Genomic DNA, 21,205 nt, shown 5'->3' with positions numbered 1-21,205 from the left:
TAAATCACAGAACTTTAAACAAATGCAAAAACATAAAATGCTGGGGCTTTATGCCCACAAATCTTTTGATTGTGCCATGACAAGGTGATAAGACTGTTCAGGAAGGATTTCAAGGATTTGCTGAGGGTGCAAAAGAGATGGACTATAAATGGTACCAGAATGCAGTCTTGTGTTATACGAAGAGACTGCAGAAGCTGACAATGTCCTCTTCAGAGCCAAGTCAGATATGGGGAGAATTACCATGTTAAAAAGAATTCAGAAGATTGAAGGGTTTATCCCTATGGACAGTTTTCTACAGCAGAAGGAACTGAAGGACATGGGTTAAAAGATAAATGACAAAATAACAAGAGAAGACTATTTTGTTACGATGATCTAGGTGACGTAAACCTGGAAGTGGATTCAATAGTTAATTTCAAATAGGAATTGGATAAATAGTCAAAAAGCAAATATCTGCAGGACAACAGCTGAATAGATTAGCTTGCGACCAATCCTTCAAATTACTAATTCATTCTTTATATAATTTTAAAAATGCACATTTGTCCTAAAGCATAATATTCTGTCAAGGGAACACCAACTAAAAAAACTATTTTTCCCTCTTGGTTTTCCTGTTCTTTGAGAGGATAACTGAGGCGGGAAACCACACAACCTTTAAAATATACTTGCATGAGTACCTAAGATGTCATAACATTGAAAGCCACTGGCTAGTGAGGGCAAGTGGAACTACTGTAGGTCATAGAATATTTTCAGTGGTACAAACTCAATGGGCTAAAGGGGCTCTCTTGCATTGTACAATTCCAAGAAGCCCTGGTTAATCTGAAGATAACAAAAATGATCAGACCAACAGATGCACCATTTCAGATGACATATAACGCTTCTGAAAGTTATCGATAAAACATATCTTCCCAATTTTTGGACCTCAGAACATAAATAAATTCAAAATTATTTTAAAGACTGAAATCAAAATGTGAAGGTTATATTGAACAGACGGATCAACGCACTTAGCAAAAGAGCAAGATAATACAAGTTCTACCGCACAAGTAGATTTTCACAAACTTGACAATTCAATTAACACAGCGTGAAAACATCAAAACAAATTATCTCCCGGTATTTTTAAATCAATAAATGGAGGAAGAGGCTACATACATGAAACTAAATATTATATTTGCTCAAATTTTGCTCAGTCATACAACATGAAAACAGACCCTTTCTTCAAACCAGTCCACATCAACCATGTTCCAAACTGAATTAATCCCACCTGATGGCATTTGCTCCATATCACTCCAAACCTTTCCTATTCATGTACTTATCCAAATGTCATTTAAACGTTATGACTGTACCTGCATTACCACTTCCTGTGGATGTTTATGCCACACGTAAACGACTCTCTTTGCAAAAACAAGTTGACCCCATGTCCTTTTAAAATTTTTCTCCTCTCACCTTCAGAATAAGTCCTTTAGTCTTGAAATCCCCAAGTCTAGGGAAAAGACCCTTACTAATCACCGTATCTATGCATCTTAATTTTATAAAAACTTTTATAAGGTCACCCCTCAATCTCCAATGCTTGAGTGAAAAATGTCCCAGCCTATCTTTATAACCTCAAACTTCCCATTTCCAGCTACTTCCTGGTTAATCTTTACTGAACCCTCTCCTGTTTAATAATATTCTTCCTATAACAGGGATATTAGAACTGTGCACATTATGCCAGAAGAGACTGCACCAATGCCCTCTACAACCACAACATGATGTCCCAACTCCTATACTCCACTCCGAGCAGTGCAGGCAAACATGCTAAATGCCTTCTTAACCACTTTGTCTACCTCTGACGGCAATTTCAAAGAATAATGAACCTGAACCCCTAGGTCTCTCTGTTCTACCCAGGGCTGTACCACCAACTGTACAAGTCCTGCCCTTGTTTGGTTTACCAAAATGCAATACTTCGCATTTATCTAAATTAAACGCCATTTGCCACTCCTCAGCCCACTGATCCAATTGATCAAAATCTATTTGTAAACTTAGATAACCTTCTTCACTGTCCACTATACCACCGACTTTGGTGTCATCCACAAAATTACTAACCATGCATCCTATATTCTCATCCAGATCATTTATATAATTGACAGAGAAAAATGAACCCAGTACCAAACACCACTAGTCAAAGGCCTCCAGTCTGAAAATCAACCCTTCTCCAACACTCTCCGTCTCCTACCTTAAAACCAATTTGGTATTCAATTAAAAGGTGGAATCTGAGATTATTATTCTGAGAAGAATTCAGAATTCTTACCCCCTTCAAAGCTGTATTCCCTTTTAGTTGAGAAATAAGCTGTCAAAGTTTTAGCACCATTTCCCAAAACATGCAAAATATTCAAATTTAAACAAACCAATCAGTACGAAGTCACAGATATGCTCAGGTAAAACATTAGAGAATCTACCAATGATATTCACCAACTGCAAAGCAAACATTTCAGGTAGCGTAGTAAAATTCTATTTCAGGGAAATGGTTCGCACTCTTTTCCCAATTTCATCAATACAAATGTTACCAGACTGCCCACAAGATTAACTTTGACAACCATTCTTTGCAGCCGTCTATAGTGACTTGCAATTAATAAGCCAATTTATGCAGACTTATTTTTAAGAACAAGTGTGTCCTGCCTTTCTGAGAAAAGTCACTACTCAGAGATACCTCAAACATGTGGAGTCATACAGGGGGGCCTGTTTATTTAAACATCCAACTTACAAGCATGATCTTACATCAGAGTGTAATTTTATTTTTAATTTAACCTATTTTTCTAATCAGCCTGTTCAAAGATGTTATTCCACATCTTTGAAGCAGGTGGAACTTGATCCTTGGCCACCTAGTCCAGAGGTAGCAACAGTATCATTGCGCCACAAAAGGGCCAGGGGTGTAAATTTAAAAGACCCAACATATGAACATTTCCTGCACTTTCAAATAGTTGTTTTACACTGTCCTGCATCATGTTCCAACAAAAATCACCTCGCGAAGAGACTCTAAAACAGACTCTGTTCACAATCCAGGGACCGCCTGTACTTCAACTGTGACCATTCTTTCCTAGTGCAGAACTGTCAAAGGGAGGGAAACTACACTGCCTTTCACTGCAGTCATAGAATACATTAGAACCAAAGAATCAGTCCAATGCTGTAGTGTGAAATTTAAAACATCCTGACAGCCACTTTGACAGCTGCTGTCAAAGAGTAAGGGGTGGGGGGGGTGGTCTGTTGGTTCAGCTGGTAAGTTGGCTGGGTTTTGGTGCAGGGACCCTAATAATACAGGTTCAATTTTCAGACCAGGCTGAAGTTACCATGAAGGTCTTGCCTTCTCAACCTGGTCCCTATCATAAGGTGTGGTGACCCTCATGTTAAACGGCCACCTGTCTCTCTGAGATAGCAGCCCATAGTCCTTTGGACTATGGCAACTTTACCATTTACACAAGGCAAGACCGATATTATAGTGCAAGGGAGGATCAGCTGTCAAATGGCAGTGGCTTAGTATCAGGAAGGGTAGAAGAGAGAGAGAAGAATAACATATAAGTAAGGAGGCAGGGAAGTTGGGTACCAGGTGGGGAGAGTTATGTGCCAGCTTGCTAGGGGATCATTAGAGACAGAAGTGGTGCTTTAAGCTGAGGGTCATCATGCGTCAGGAAAGGGGAGAGGTTGAGAAAGAAAATCCTTTGTGAAAATCGCGGCCAGTGCGGAAACAGATAAATAGTGTGCTAGATGGGCTGAATGCCACGGTACCATTTGAGAAAGGTGCAAATGGCAGCTAAGTGTTTAGATTAGGTCAGGGTAGGTTGGAGAAATCAGATCTGTTGGGGGTCGGGAGGATTGATGCCGGGTCTAAGGGCAAGTCCAGTCCGGCAGGCAGAGAGGAACAGATGGTCAGTGCTGGCAGCAAGAGTTTGGTGAGTGAGAGCAAGCGCAAGAGAGACAGACAGAGAGGTGGGGGCTTGTCAGTCAGAGTCAGGGGTGCAATAAGACAGGCACTGACAGTCAGGTATGTTTGGAGTCAGTTTAAAAAGTTACTCAGGAGTTAGAGTATGTAATAGTCCACCTTTTCCTGAGCAATTATTTTACTGAACTACATCAGAACTATCCAAAGTCTCCGATTTGTATGGAGACTTTTGTAGGGTGTCGGCTATTGTGGAATTACCCAGAGGAAGATTCAATTTCCTAGACAATTCTAATTTTGTTCACATGTGGGACATGGTGTCTCCTCTAGATCCAACGCTTAGGATAGCAAGTGACTCAAAAGGCAAAGGAACAAATTTTGAGACAGTGTATTTTGAAGTGTGAGACAGTGCATTTCTAACCTATTCCTAAATTTCCTTCAGGAACATGTACTCAAGTTTGCTGAAAATGCACTGTACCAGTCTTTTTTTTAAAAAAAGTCTACATATTTGTTGCTAACAAAGTGTGGAGCTGGATGAACAGAGCAGACCAAGAAGCATCTTCGGAGCACAAAAGCTGACATTTCGGAAGGGTCAAGGCCCAAAACGTCAGCTTTTGTGCTCCTAAGATGCTACTTGGCCTGCTGTGTTCATCCAGCTCCACACTGTTATCTCAGATTCTCCAGCATCTGCAGTTCCCATTATCTCTACATATCTGTTTCTTGGTTAACAATCAACACTTTTACATTGAAATGTTAATCACAGCATTTGTTACTTAAGTAAACACCATTTCAGATGCACCATTTTATTACAGAAGCATAGGCATCATAATTAGTTGCTAGGGAAACCACTGTGTTTACATTTTTACATGGTAACATTTGTTTACAGCTTCAAAATCTCCCCTCCCCCAACTGCCTCCCAAAACCAAGATAACAAAGTGTGGAGGTGGATGAACACAGCAGACCAAGCAGCATCTCAAGAGCACAAAAGCTGACGTTTTGGGCCTAGACCCTTCATCTATCGCCTCCCAAAACCAGCCCAGTTTGTCCCTGCTTCCCGAACCTGTCCTTCCTCCCAACTCAAGCTCCACCTCCATCTCCTTTATACTGGCCTCAAAACGCCCCCTTGACTTGTCCGTCCTCCCTGGACTGACCCAACCCCTCCTTACCTCCCCATCTACACACACTTTTACTGGTCCCACCCCTGCTCTACGACCTGTCTGTCTCCTCTCCACCTATCTTCTCATTTATCCGTCTTCTATCTGCATCTTCCTCTCTCCCTATTTATTTCAGAATCCCTTCCCCTCCCCCATTTCTGAAGAACGGTCTAGGCCTGAAACATCAGCTTTCCTGCTCCTCGATGCTGCTTGGCCTGCTGTGTTCATCCAGATCTACACCTTGTTATCTCTTGTTTAGACTGCATTCGAGTTGTCATACTGTACTCCTTCTTCCTCAATACTGATTCAACAATTCAAGAGGCAGTCTCCAAAACAATCTGGAGCTACCAACACCACAGTATTCATTCTTCTGATGGCAGATCGCTGACCTGAAATTTTGATGGTTTTTTTTAAACCTCACATGTACTATCTGGCTGGATATTTTCCTGCTTTCATTGCAGATTTACAGAATCAGCAGTATTTTGCTTTCGTTCACAGAAATTATAAATTTTCTGGGATGAATTCCACAACAGTGTCCCCCCAGCTTGTGACTAGAAAACCAAGAGTTCAAAATGAATGGTATTTATACTTTCTTTAATTAGCTCATGGGATGCAGATATTGCTGGCTAGGTCAGTACTTAGTGCACATTTCCCTTCAAAACAAAAGAAATACAATCACTGATTTAAAAAGACAAGTAAGGGCATCCCCACGATCACTAAAAATGATAGCCACTCCACGCAGAAATTTGCGTTGGTCCAATGAAGCAATGGAATCCAAATGTAACTAATTCCATTTCTGATCACTAAAGGGAAAGGAATAACACACACTATCATAAAACATAGAACAATACAGCGCAGAACAGGCCCTTTGGCCCTCGATGTTGCGCCGACCTGTGAACTAATCTAAGCCCATCCCCCTACACTATCCCACAATCATCCATATGCTTATCCAAGGACTGTTTAACTCAGCCACATCAGGGTCATTTATCATTAGGCATATAGTCACAATGTCCATTTATATAAAGAAAGTATGTGTAGTTCAACTTTTTCTGCTTTTATCAGCCAGACAAAAAACTAAATTTGCAACTGTGCACTGATTTCCCTGGTAGCTGAACCATGGTAGATAGTTAAAGATATATATCATGACTGTCACTATACTTGTGGCTAGTCAGCAAATTCTATTGGGCAATGTTGTATAAGAGACACCAGCAACAACTTGTTCCTTTGGTGGGTCTCAGCACTGCTCAAAGCTTCATTGTACCTAGTTTTTTTTCCCATCACAATTTGGTCAAACTTAAATTCTGTCCTAACTAAGCACACAAGTTCAACTGTTATGTTTGGATCACTTGCATTAACTTGTCAAGTTGTTGTCAGGTGTCATAAATACATTCAAGCTTTATAATAAGCCTGTTTTTACTACACGGATAGGAGAAATCATAAGCTACCACAGAACTCAGATTATATCTCAGAATTATTCCACAGAATTTCATAAGTCTGAAGTACTTTAGCTAGCTGTATACTAATAGTAAAACTGTATAGGAACCTCTAACACAGGAACAAGCTATTTGGTCAACTGGCCATTTCTAATGCTCTATACAAACTCCTATCATTCCTCCTGATCTAATGCGATGTACATCTCCTTCTACTCCTTTCCCCATGACATGCTAAAGATGGCTTTCTCTTGAAAACATATATGCTCTGTATGTCAACTACAACTTAAGCTATCAGTTTGATTTAAATTCTGAATTACTTACTGGATACAATGGCGAAGTATGCATGACCATTTTTAGCATTTGTTTCCACCTTTTGCATATCTGAGTAACAAACATTAACAACAAATCTCTCTTATTTACAACGGCTTTCGAAAATCCAGAAATTTTATCATATTATCCGTGTCTAATTTCTGTTACTTCTTTAATGAATTCAATAAAGTTGGTAAGACACAACATCAAATATTTTTGACCATTCAGAATATATTTGGTTTCTATACCTTTCAGCAGATACCATCTCATTTCCTATGACCATGCTAATCTCTCTTCTATGTATAGGTTTAACTCAAGCCGCATGCTAGCCCTCTGCCAAGATGCTTTTATAACAAGTTCTAGTGTAAAGAAATTGTGTCCCTTATCTTTTCAGTAATTAAATTTAACGTGCAGGAAAAGGCACCTTCTGGATCAATGGTAACCCCCATTTCAATCTTTATTTAAGGTTCTTGCAAAGATTTGTAGCTCAGGTTGTGGAGAAGGATGTTGGGTTGCTCGATGAGCTGGCTGGTTATCATACAGTGGCATTGATCCACTCTGCTTGGTATTTATATGGTCCGGTCTGTTAAGTTGGGTTGTGTCATTTCTGGTTCGGTTCTGCATGGGTTTGTATGTGGGTCTAATTCCACACGTTTGTTAATTGCATTAGGTTGAAAACCATCCCTGCTCAAGCCAACCACACACACGCATAGGAATTCCTAGAGAACTGGTTTTCCACCCATAATGCAATCAACAAACATGTGGAATTAGACCTCATATACAAACCTACGCAGAACAGAACTGGAAGTGACACAACCCAACTTAACAGACTGATTTGTTCAAATATCAAGTAGTATAGAACAACATCAATGAAGGGCAGCACGGTGGCTCAGTGGTGAGCACTGCAGTCTCACAGCACCAGGGACCCGGGTTCGATTCCAGCCTCGGGTGATTGTCTGTGTGGAAATCGCACATTCTCCCTCTGCGTGGGTTTCCTCCGGGTGTTCCGGTTTCCTCCCACAGCCCAAAGATGTGCAGGCTAGGTGGATTGACCATGCTAAATTGTCCGTAGTGTTCAGGGGTGTGCGGGTTATAGGGAGGATGGGTCTGGGTGGGATGCTTCAAGTGGCGGTGTGGACCTGTTGGGCCGAAGGGCCTGTTTCCACACTGTAGGGAATCTAATCATTTCATCGGAGGCCGCACTGATGATGTTGCCTAGCATGGTGATGAAATGTCTGTACGATAACCAGCCAGCTCGTCGATCAAGCCAATAACCTCATCCACAACCTGAGCTACAAATCTTTGCAAGAACCTTAAACGTCTACAAGTGCAACACACTCAAAACAGCCCAATAGTGGGAAACATCCGCCAACCGAATGAGTGTTACCCACGAATAACTCCACTTTCAGGAACGAGGCACTGTCCCCACCGCGTTAAGTACAAACCTCCAGTCAACAACCCAGTGGCATGCAAAATAGCCGAACAAAATGGCTAGAGAATGCTATGGGTAATGATCAACGATGCCCATAACCAGTTCTACAAGTACAAACAAGAAATTTCACGCCGAAAATCATTATACGTAACAGTACCAACCAGCAATGGACTAAAACTCTGCAACAGGCCATCTCCATCAAACAACACTGGACACGAACGAGAAAGAAACACATGCTGCAGGGCAAAACTGATCAAACAGATCCACCACAAAAACAAGGACGACAAACTAGACTCATGGATAAGAAACCTATTCAGCAGGACACTTACAGAAACTGAGAAAGTCTTAATAAAATGTGGACTAAACTATAACCACTTGACGTGAACAGATCAGTCTTCATGGCCGTTCTGGAAGCTACACTAAAAGGTAATGGACTCACGAACAAAACACAACAAGCCATTTGAAACATAATTCCCTATAGTAAACAATGGGACACCCTTAACACAGAGAGAAAAGCATTCAAAGGACTCAAAAAAAGACAGGAATATCATAATCCTATCAGCTGACAAAGGGTGCAAGCCCATCATTATCAACAAACCAGACTATACTGAAAAACATGGGTACTGCTTGCAGATATACACACTTACCAACAGGTGGACATAGGCCCAACATCGCAACCAGCAAACGGGATAACTGAAGCGCTGAGGAGACTAAAAATAATGCAGGACAAATAACCAAAACAGATTACATGAAAATGGAACCAGAGAGCTCGAACAAGCCCTGCTTCTACGGACTACACAGAACACAAACCAGACATCCCCCTCAGTCCCACTGTCTCCCTGCCAGACATACCTATACACAAACTGGTCAAGGACCCACAGAAGAGGCTGAAACACCTGGTCGACGGATCATCCCACTCAACAAAGGAATTTCTTAACAATCTCAAGAACATTAAAATCAACAACGATGAAATTTTGGTATCCTTTGACATCACATTATTCACATCCATTGATGTACCACCAGTGCAAGAAACACTTTCTACATTACTGGATGCAGCAGAAACACTGACTCCAAAAACAGCTCTATCAGCAAGGACAACATATTCAGACTATTAGGTTTATGTCTCAACGTGCATTTCATTTTTACCAGCCAAATATTCTAACACATCGGCGGCACACTTGTGGGGTCACCCATCTCAGAACTTATTGAAAAAGGCAGTCATGGAAAGACTGGAACGCACTACCCTCCCACTCATACAGCCAAAACTGTGGATCTGGTACATGGTGACACTTTTGACATCACTAAACATACCAAATTAGAAGAGACACGCCACGTCATCAACAACGTTTTCACTGGGTCAAATTTACAAGAGAAGAGGAAGACAATCAACTTCTGTTCCTCGGCCACAGGACAGAATGAATGACCAATGGAGAATTTCAAACAACAATATATAGGAAGGAACCTACACTGACCAACTCCTTAGTTTCCACAGCAATCACCCCAACATCCACAAACAAAGCAGTGTTAAGACACTGTTCAAATGGGCCATAACTTATTGCAACATGCCAGAACTACACAGGAAGGAAGAAGAGCACTCATACAAGGTCCTTGATAACAACAGATATCCCATCATCATCCGCAGGTGCCTACTAGATGAATAGTGCCAAGAGGGCACAGTATGCCCAGTACACTGGCCACACTACTCTATATCATGAACATATCAGAACTGACAAGATTCCTGTGACCACTAGGTAGCACACAAACTCACAGCCACACTACAAACACTCACAAGGACCAAAGACCCAATACCCATGACATACAGGACCAAATTAGTTTACAAAATACCTTCCAATGACTGGAAAAAAACATTACATCAGCCAGTCCAGACAGAAACTAGCCATCAGGATACATGAACACCAGTTTGCAGCAAAATGACACATCAAACTTCCCCTCATCTCGATGCACTTGGACTATAAAGGCCACCAATTTAACTGGGACAATGTGACCATCCTAGCTCAAGCCAACCACAGACACACACGGGAATGCGTACAGGTCTGGTTTTCAACCCATAATGCAATCAAACAGGTGGAATTAGAACCCATATACAAACCCATGCAGAACAAACTGAACCGGAAATGACACAACCCAACTTAACAGACTGGATCATATAAATACGAAGTGCAGTAGAACAACATCACTTCATCAGAGGCTGCACTGATGATATTACCTAGCATGGTGACGAAATGTCTGTATGATAGCCATCCAGCTCAGCAAGCATGCCAACAAACTCAATATCTTTAAACCTATTTTTGATTTTCCCTCTAATGTCATGTTTCTCTGTGGAGAAAATGAAAGTGAGTTTCCACAGAATGTGCAACAACACAGGAAGAGGCCATTCAGTCCACCAGTGAGGTGATTATGCCTAGATGCTCACATAGTGATGTCTGTGCACATAATTCCAGGCCTCCTACTACACAATAGTCTGTAATGAGCATGTGTACGGAACAGATGTGAGATTGGAATGCGAAGCAAATGGGCCAGAGGGTGGGACTTGGTGGAGGTGGGGAATGCAGGTCAATGATGACAACCACAGCAGTCTGGACAGGCAGGCTCTGCCTGTCCTCTCCACTCCCACAGTCCTATCTCTTCATACCCTGCATCCATTAATACACATTCACGCTTGGAGGCAGCAAATGTAACCTAAAAAGATTTAGCTAGTGGTGTTATATCTTGACAGTGCACAATTGTTTACCAGTGATTAGAATCTATTTAATTGTAACTAATAGTTCTTGTTCAATGCAAAAACCTGCCCGTGTCTTCTGTGAGCCAGAGTCTATCTCACAGGTAAATTAGGCACTTTGCGTACCTTGATTACAAAGTTTTATTTTTATTGAGACTGGGAATATAGGTTGATTTCCAACACGCTACACAGTGAGACATGATTTTAGTCAAATTTATAAACATTTAAACTAATAAACAAATTACTATGAAAGAGTAACAATGTTACCACTGATTCAAAATTTTGTAACTAGATAAAATCTAGATAAAATGATAAATGCCACTGCAATAAGTAATACTCATTCCCTATTTAAAAAGGTTCCTGTTTCAGTTCAAATGTTCATAAGAGACAAAACAGTTGAAGCTCTCCAAACAAACTTGAATGAACTGTCAAGTATAAACTATCTTGATTTCTAGTAAATCACTGACAGGGATCAATAAAAGAATTTGTATTTCTTTAATATTCATAGGTGAAAATTAGGGAGCAAAAGCCCGAAACTCATCCTTAAATTGCGCTCTGCAGAATATTGGAAGTCAAAATTCTCGCTTCCTACTTGCAACGCTTTGTACAATATAGACCCAGTCCCAATATCTATTTTTAAAAAAGCGTCAGGAGCTTGGCTGTTTGCATTATATTAGTACTTGCAACTAGTCACTCTCAGAAGCAAGAGACAGCAATGGTCGTGATGACACCACAACAAGTTTGCACAGAAGTACTTTCAGCTTCTCAACACATTAAACTATCAACGGTTGCAAAAACCCATTTGGCGCACTGATGTTCTTTGGGGAAGTAAGACTGGCAGCTTTACCTGGCCTAGCCTACATGAGGTGCCACATCCACGGAATTGTGGTTGATTTTTAATTACCCTCAAATGGGTAAGCAAGCAATTCAGTTCAAAGGCAATTAGGGACAAATCAAAAAAATGCTGGCCTTGCTGGAAACTCCCACAGCCATGAAAGAATAAAACATTACACATGTAATTACAGTCACGATCATAACAAAAGCACCAAGTCAAAAGCATCAGATATGACTGAAAAATTTCGCAATTATGAGTTTGATTTAATTTATCCCCGCTTATCTTTCAACTAATACTTTATCGCCTCATGCACGGAAAATTCAATTGGCTTTAAAGATCACAGAATAATTACAGTCAAGGAGGCCATTTATCCAACTGAGTTATGTGCTGGTTTTTTGCAAGAGCAATTTAGTTAGCCCTGCTCCTTGTTCCTTTCCTCATAGCTCTGGAAATTCTTTCTTTGGGATCACATTCTTTTGACGTGACAACTGAATCAGCCTCCACCTCCCTCTCAGGTATTGCATCCTACATCCCAAAAAATCATTGCATGAATAAATCATACAATTACAAACACAAGACAACAGAAATAACTCTCAAATTCTCAGGAGGTTAACATACTGTATGTTATTCAGAACGAAGTAGCAGTAGACCTTAGGAAAGCTACAGCTTTTTGTAGAATGGGTTCCTCTTTACACAGGATACAAAAAAGCAGTTTAACTCTCTTATCTCCGTAATTTGGGTTCTTGAACAGTTCCAGTTCAGATGGAGCAGTCTTTCGGTCACAATAGGAGCTCCCCAATTTACAGAAAGCTTTTTGAAATGTGCCCAATGACCATCTTGAAAATAAGGACACCTGCACTTGCAGTTTATAAAATAATGAGGGGTACAGATAGAGCTAATGATTGCTGTCCTTTCCCCAAGATGGAGGTTTTCAAGAGTAGGGAATATGTTTTTAAGGCTGAAGGAAAATGATTTAAAAAAGACAGGAGGGGTAATTTTTTTAAAAACACAGAGGGTGGTTCACGTGTGCAATGAACTTCAAGAGGAAGTGGTAGATGTGGGGGCAATTACAACGTTTAAAAGACATTTGGATAAGTACATGAATTGGAAAGGTTTGGAGGGATATGGGCAAGAAGCAGACAGGTGGGACTAGTTTGAGAACATGGTCGGGATGGACTGGTTGGACCAAAAGGGTCTGTTTCCGTGCTGTAAACCTCCACGAATCTATAAATCTTGGGGTCCCTATAAATTTTGACCGCTCATAATTTTAGTACTACTACTCTATCTGGAAAAGTTCTTGAGCATTTCTTGCACATATTTAATGAGAAATTGTGTTGCCTCTCGCACCTAATTTCTAAAATGTCTCTTTCAATCTGAAGAACACTTTCAGTACTCATCTAAAGCTTCCTCATATCTTTCAAAGCCATCCACTGCCAAGGTGCCAATGTTGGGCTGGGTGGACAAGGTCAGAAATCTAAACACCACCAGGTTTTTCTGAAGAAGGGTCCTGACTCGAAACATCTGTTTTCTGGCTCCTCTGATTCTGCTTGACCTGCTGTGTTCATCCAGCTCCACACTGTGTTATCTCCGACTCCTTACTACCTTACTATCACCAGGTTATAGTCCAACAGGTTTATTTGAAAATACAACCTTTTGGAGCCTCAAGCCTCCTTCAGGTATTGAAGGAATGAGATTCCAAAAGCTTGTGCTTTCAAATAAATCTGTTGGACTATAACCTGGAGATAGTAAGATAGTAAGGAGTCGGAGATAACGCAGTGTGGAGCTGGATGAACACAGCAGGCCAAGCAGAATCAGAGGAGCAGGAAAATAGATATTTCGAGTCAGGACCCTTCCTCAGAAAAACCTGATTTGAGATTTTTGACCTTATCCATAATCAATGCATACAATTTACCTTCCTCCTATGTTCAAATTGGACTTGAAAGAACAACACTTCTTTACTGTGGTCTATATTCCAGGATATCAACATTGCTCAATGTCATCCACAATCCTTACGCTTTAAAAACCCAAGTTGGGCATTAGTTGTAACTTTGAAACAAAACACATTAACTAAACAAGCAATAGAAATGAATTAGTACAATCTATCAGCCATTACAGAGACATGATTAGAATGGCTTGAATTAGGACACGAATCTTGAAGGGGGTCAAGAGATTAAGGAATGACAAGAGAGAGGGAAAAGGTGGAAGAGTGGCTATGTTAGTTGATAATAGTATTATTGCCATAGAGAGAGATGGCCCAAGTTCAGGAAATCAAATTTTAGAAAAGGTCTGGGTAGAAATTAAACATAGTAACAGCAAGAAATCACTTGAGGGAATGGTGAATAGGTTCCCTAACAGTAGCCACAGGCCAGCATGGGGTATAAAGGAAGGAACATAAGAGTTTATAAGGCATAGGATGGGAGACTTTAATCTAAATATCAACTGGAAAAAGCAGATGAGCAAAGATAGCCTCGATGAGATGTTCATATAATTTTTTCAGGATAGTTTCCCATAACAGTACATTTTGCAGTTCAACAGACAGCAGGCTATACAAGATCTTGTTTTTATGCAGCGTGACGGGATTATTTGTCATCGCATAGTGACGGTGCTCCTAGGTAGTATAATAAGAATGAATTTTAGTTTGAGTGAGAGGGGAGTGGATCCGAGACAAATTTTTAAATATCTGAATAAGGGCAGTTATGAGGGCTTGAAACAGAACTGGCTACTGTGAACTGGCAAATTAGTTAAGAGATACAGAGGCAGATATTTAAAGGCTATTATGAGGAAAGCTTGGTCAGATTAGGTTGTATTCTCTGTAGTTTAGAAGAGCAAGAGGTGACTTATTTGAAACTGATTAAACCTGAAGAGATCTTCATGAGGTTGACATGAAAAGGATGCTTTGTCTTGTGGGAGAATTTAGAAAAAGGAATCACTATTTAAAATCTGGGATTACTCATTCAGAGATAAGGCAACTTTTTTTCTTCTTTCATAGGGTCATAAATCTTTAAACTTGTCTCCCTGCAATGGAGGTGCAGACAGAATCCTTAAATACTTTAAAGGTGGAGGTAGACAGCGATGTGTTAAGCAGGGGGTTGAAAGGTCAGAGGAAAACAGAAATGTAGATTTGAGGTTACAATCAAAACAGTGATGCTCTCATTGAACAGCCGAACAGACTCAAGGGGCTGAATGGCCTACTTCTGCTCCAGTTCGCACCTCCATATATATCCCAAGTACTGTATCAACCTTGTTTATTATCTAGATTACCATAATAGACTCATCGCCTTGGGGTCCTACACAAAGTAAAAACTGCATTCCAATGGACACAATATAACTTCAGAAGAACTACTGAGTGCAGAGGACTTCTGCACAGTGACTTGAGGTTATAAATTCTCTGTATTTGAATCTATGGGCACTTCTTAGCTCAGCAACTTGACGATATGCTGTCACTTTGTGTCACATTATTTGCCTTATAAAAATACTTGTCAATTTATTATAAATGCCTACTACTGAAAACCTGTGCCCAATTTGCCACTGATTAATCACTGGAGTGAGCAGTCAGGGATTATAAGTTGATTGAACAATGAAAGCAATGGCAAGTCCTTTCAAAATTAAGAGACGAGTCACATAGACATGGGTGATGCAAAATTGTTTCTATTACAGGGTCATGGTCTTTGGAATGTCCTTCCTCAGAAGGGAATGGAAGCAGAGTCTCTGAATACTTTAAAGGCAGAGACAGATAAATTCTAAGTAAACACGGTGAAAGTTTGCTGGGGGTGGGAAGATGGAGGTAAAACTACAATCAGATCAGCCATGACCTTATTAAATTGTGAAGCTGACTTGAGGAACTACTGCTGTTCCTAGCTCATATGGTTGCACAACAGTACGATTGTTTCAAAAGGTAACCTTGAGATGGGGAAACAACAGGTTCGATATGTAGTCAGAAGGGAAATTGCTAGTAATTGGTTAGGTGACAAAAAGGTAGTGAACAGGTTTACAAAGATGTTGCCAGAGTTGGATGGTTTGAACTCTAGGGAGAGGCTGAATCGACTGGGGGCTATTTTCCCTGGAGTGTCTGAGGCTGAAGGGTGACCTTGCAGAGGTTATGAAATCATGAGGGGCATGGATAGGGTAAATAAATAAAGTCTTTTCCCACAGCTGGGAGAGTCCAAAACTCGAGGGCAAAGGTTTAAGGTGAGAGGGGAAAGATTTAAAAAATTGCAAACTAGATTAAGATCTCATCTGAAAACTTCATACAATTTTGGTCCATCATATGGTGGGGGATATAACAAAGGCCGCAAGATTCAAGAAGAGCCAATAGAATAACACAATGGCTCAAGTTGCAATCTTGGAGCTACATTTTACAGATACGAACTTGCGACAACGTATCCACACCATCAATGAGACTGTCCTCATGTGCCAATACATCATTACTTGATTCCATCTTGGTCTCACACTTCCACTGCTAAAACCTCCCTCCATGTCTTCACTACATCTCATCACAACATTTGTAATCCTCTCCTCTCACATTCCATAAATATGTGCTCATCAAAAGATTTGCTACTGTCTGTATGATAGCTCACATTGTCTCTCATTCAGCAATCATCCCTACCTATGACAATCTGTTTGGCTGATCTTGTGGCAACTTGCAATTTTTCACTCCTAATTTTCAAATCCCATTGTGGCCTCAACCCTCCATATAAAATCTCATAACACACAGCAATTTTAGCACTCCTTCAGCAACCTTGGCCCCAAATACCAGAACCCTTCATAAATTTCACCAACACCTTTTCCTTCTCTGAGACACTGCTTAAAGCCTACCTCATTTACCAAGTTTTTGGTCACTGACCTTGATGCTTTCTTTTGCGGCACACAGTCACATTTTGTTTGGTAGCTTCCTATGACACTCTCAGGAACATGCCTCTTTCAATTAAAGCTTCTTTACACAAACAAGCTATTGTTGCTGCTCCTATGTAAACTTTGCTACTCCTGTACCTTATCAAGGGAACTGCACATTCATAGACAAAGGGCATGATGTTGCAATATCTACCCAATGAACATGTCAATTAAAACTGGAACTTGATATTCAAGTCTAAGTGTAATTTTAATAATGTGGTATTTCTTATTTATTATAAACAACTTTTCTCGCTCTGAAAATTAAGTTTTACAGTGGAGTTCTATTCTTTCAGACTTTAATCTGTATGGCAGTTGTGAAGAGGTTTTTTTCTGTCCTTTATGAAGCATGGTGACGCTCAGGATAAATTAGTAAATAGATGAAAGTAAAAGAGAGGATATGCAGGGTAATTTGATCCTAGAGTAGGATAATAGGTCAGCACAACATCGTGGACCGAACGGCTTGTACTGTGCTGTACTGGTCTATGTTCTCAACTCACCACCAACTGTCTCTCTCTCCGATGACTAAGCAGTCCTATGTCCTGAGGCAATAGGAACTTTATCTTTAGTTGAAGAGAAATACTACTGAGCGCGCTGTTTGCACAGGTTTCAAGATCTCCCGTAGAGTGCTATATTGTATCAAAGCCCAAATAAAAATTGTCAAGGAAAATGGAAAAAAGTCATTGGGTTCTGAATTGGGTGAGAAATGTTGAGCATCTGAACGTATGTCATCTTGATATGATGTAATCATGACACCTGCCTGCTTTATGTCAACTTTGATGTACTCTTTGAAAGCCCAACCTGTAAACCTCTAGAACACCAAGAAGAGAATAAAAACTGTTGACACACAGGCAGACACACCCCTCCTGGCTTGGAACTAAATTGTTGCTCGTACAGTAACTAGCTTAAAAACCTGAACTCACCATGCCCAAATGCTCCCATCCCACACACCAGGCCTTGTTATCACATAGTCTGCCATTACACAGTACCTATCGTTAGCTACCAACAACCTCGATTAACAGCTATTCACCCTCCCAGCAGGATTGTTATCCTGTCCTTCGTCTGTCCAACTGTTTTCTCTCTCTCTGGGCTTTATCCCCCTATCATTCATTCCTTATCGCCTATCTTCTGCATATTATCTGACATTTTTCCTAACCACCATCAGTTCTAACTTTGATTTCTCTTCACAGATCCTGCCAGACCTGCTGAGCTTTTCCGGAAACTTCTATTTTTGTTTCCGATTTACAGCATCTGCAGTTCTTTCGGTTTTTACCCTCTCATGACTATTGGGAGTGTGCAACAGGTTGCATTTGCTGCCATCGACATCTGCGTACTACATGGTTGGGAGATTGTGGGAGAGGGTTGTTGGGAGAAGATCAAGATCTGGGAGAGAACCAGAGGGGAGACAGCGAGGAAGAGACCTGAGAGAGCGCAGCAAGATGATAAAACAGAAGGGGACCTCTCGGTTCCTGCACCTTCCTTGCATCATCGCTTCCTGACTCCTGGGCTCTCCTTGCTACCACCACTACACGTACATAAGCCCCTGCCCTGGGCTTCTGGACCCTTTTCACTTCCTGCTCCGGAGGTGTGGTCCCCATTCTGCCTTCATTTCCCCATCAGAGACCCAATTCAAAATCATACCCTTCCCTGCACATGAGCAAAAATGTGGTTCAGCGTGATATCACACATAAAGACTATGTGATGACATCAGTGTTTGGAATCATGCGTTCACCAATAAACAAGCATGTGTGGTTACCCACACTTGGCGGTGTCAGCAAACATTGATGTACAGTAAATGCACATCCATGAGCTAATTAAAAATAAACGTAAATATCATTCATGTTCTCTAAGAATTCTAAAGCTCTTTATAGTCATTTCAGCATTTTAAACTTATAGTCGGCAAACATAGCAGCCAATTTGTAGACCATTATGTGTGGAAGCAAAATGAGCGAAGGTTACCAGGCAGCCTTATTCTCTGATATTAGTTGAGAAATGGATATGTCTCCAGTCTAATATCAATGTATATATTTTCAGGCAACTTGAAGGTACTGCAGAATTAAACACAAAGCTTGCAATAAGAAGAAAAGATTTTCACTTTGAAAAGGAGGAGAAGAACACATTTGTATCCCTGTATTGTCCTTTAGAGGTGGTAGTGGCATAGTGGTAATGTCACTGAATTAGTAATCTAGAAACTCCAGCTAATGCTGTGGAGTCACGGACTTGAATGTTACCGAGAAAGACGGTGAAACTTCAGTTCAATAAAAATTTGGAATTAAGAACTGGTCAAACATTGACCATGTAATTGCTGTCAACTGTGATAAAACAAAACAGCATTAGTTCAATGATGTCTTTTAGGGAAGGAAATCTGTGGTCCTTACCTGGTCTGCCTACATTTGACTCCAAACCCACAGCAATGTGGCTGACTCTCAAATTCTCTTTGGGTAATTAGGAATGGGCAAAAGGTGGCATAGCCAGCAGTGTCCACATTCCATGTATGACTAAAATAAATCCACTTGCCTCACAGTCTCGGAGAATGTTCTCTCCCTCCATTCTGGCATCTTACGTTTCCCCGTTTTATTATGCCTCATTATTCATGACCACGTCTTTTACTCTCTAAGCTGACTTCTAGAATTACTCCCCTAGACCAATTCACATTGCCTCTGTTAATGTGAACCCGAAACTTATCTCTTCAACCAACTCTTTACTTATCTGTCTTGACTTGTGCATTTTTGCCTTGATGTCTGACTTTACACCCGTAAAACTTTAAATGAGAAATGAAAGCCACAATGTGTTTTTGTTGGTTTCTCATTATATGATAAACGACAATCTGAACTGCTGAGGAACTTTCATGAAATATTGGAGTATGTTAAGTGAATCACTGGATGACCATCAAATTAACTAAAATTTTATACCTCCAAGAATTAAGTATTGTAATCTGAGTTTCTAATGAATGTCGTAATTTTAAAACAAATTGCGTATAATTTGCTCATCAATAACTGTTGGTGTCAGTTGGTTTTACGTTGAGCAAAAGGTTGATTTTTGTGGCACTTCCTGAATCAAAGGTCACAAATCTCCATCTGTTACCTGAATGTGAAACAGTTTGGACCTGTTGAAGCTGATAAATGATTTAGAAAAATGGAGGTTAATTTTATTCCCGAGTTAAAGTGTTTTTGGTTTTTAATGGATTCCTGCAGTTTCAAATTTGACCTTCAAATGGCTATGAGGTCTCTACAGTCTGAGTTCGCAACACTTGTGCCAGAAACAATGTGAGTAAAATTTTAGTATTTAGAAGTATCACTTGTTTCTTATAATTGTTTTTACATCACTTTAAGCTGTGATGTGAACTTTGCAGCATATTGATTTTGGTTTTTCAGAAGTTGTTTGTAAAAATTGGTATGTTCTGTGGTGTTGTATGTGATGAATGACTAATCATTGTAATTGCTTAAGATTAAACCGAAATATTATAGTGAAACTTCAATTATTTGGTAAAGTGGAACAAACTGAGCATTATTCTGCAAATTCTTATTTTGCTCCATTGTGGAAGCATCACTATCACAAACTATTGTTTTTCAAGGAAAAAAAACCCATTGTAGTATCCAGTACTTGCAACCCATTCTTGATGTCAGTTGCAGTGAATCAAATTTACTGAAGACTGGCTAATACAATTCTGGGGTTTTCCGAGGAGGAGATGACTCAACTTGAAACATGTAGAGGATAAATGCAAATACCTCAGTCTTGTTTTTTGCATGGATATGCTCCCCATTGAGGATAGGGATATTTGAAGTGGCTCCACATCCCATTAGTTATTTAACGGTCCACCACTGCTTAGTGTGGCTAAAACCATAAGGACTAGGAGCTGGAGTAGCCAAGTTAACCCTTTCAAGCTTGTTCTGACACCTAATACAATCATGGCAGATCTCATTCCAATCTCAAATCCCCTGTCTTGCCTGCTCACCATACACCTTTCACCAGTTAAAACTCTGTCTACCTCCTCCTGAAATTTATTCATTGTCTGAGGATCCACCAGATTTTGGGGTAGCAAATTCCAGATTCATGGCCCTTTGAGAGAAGTAATTCCTCCCCATCTGTTTTAAGTTCACCAGCCCTTAACCCAAAACTATGACTTGTTGTTCCAAATTGCCCCCACGAGGTGAAACATCTGCTCTACAGCTACTCAATCCTCTCTGGCATCATTTGTCTTTCTTCAACCATATCTTATTCTTTTAAGCTCCAGCAAGTATAGGCCAGAACTACTCAATCACTCCACCTAAGTCAAATCTTTCATCTCTGATTAAATCAAGTGAATCTTACCTGAGCTGCCTCTGGTAAGGATACAAAATGTGTATGCAGTACTCCAGATGTGGTCTCACAGATATATTGCATAATTGCAACAATATATTACTTGTGGTAGGGCTGCAGAGGTTTGACCTGATCCATTGGTTATTGAATATCTAAGGTATTTCCTTTTACTACCATCCTTCTCCCACAACTCGAGATTTCTATACTCACCT

At 40.3% G+C, this 21,205-nt stretch overlaps 1 protein-coding gene across 14 annotated transcripts in view; it reads right to left on the bottom strand.

The window, feature by feature from the left end:
• The window catches only part of LOC125452761 (pumilio homolog 2-like), a 133,514-nt gene that overhangs the window by 85,896 nt on the left and 26,413 nt on the right, over positions 1 to 21,205 (bottom strand). Inside the window, exon 1 of one of the 14 annotated variants that reach the window (XM_059645642.1) lies at positions 16,651 to 16,741. The exons of the other annotated variants lie outside the window; for them this stretch is intronic. The gene's annotated coding sequence lies outside the window, so the exon portion shown is untranslated. Of the gene's footprint in view, positions 1 to 16,650; positions 16,742 to 21,205 lie in introns of those variants that run through there. 14 annotated transcript variants of the gene reach the window in all.

Source organism: Stegostoma tigrinum, chromosome 4, assembly GCF_030684315.1.
Source record: "Stegostoma tigrinum isolate sSteTig4 chromosome 4, sSteTig4.hap1, whole genome shotgun sequence".
Taxonomy (NCBI): Eukaryota; Metazoa; Chordata; class Chondrichthyes; order Orectolobiformes; family Stegostomatidae; genus Stegostoma; species Stegostoma tigrinum.
This window is presented reverse-complemented; position numbering and strand designations above follow the sequence as displayed.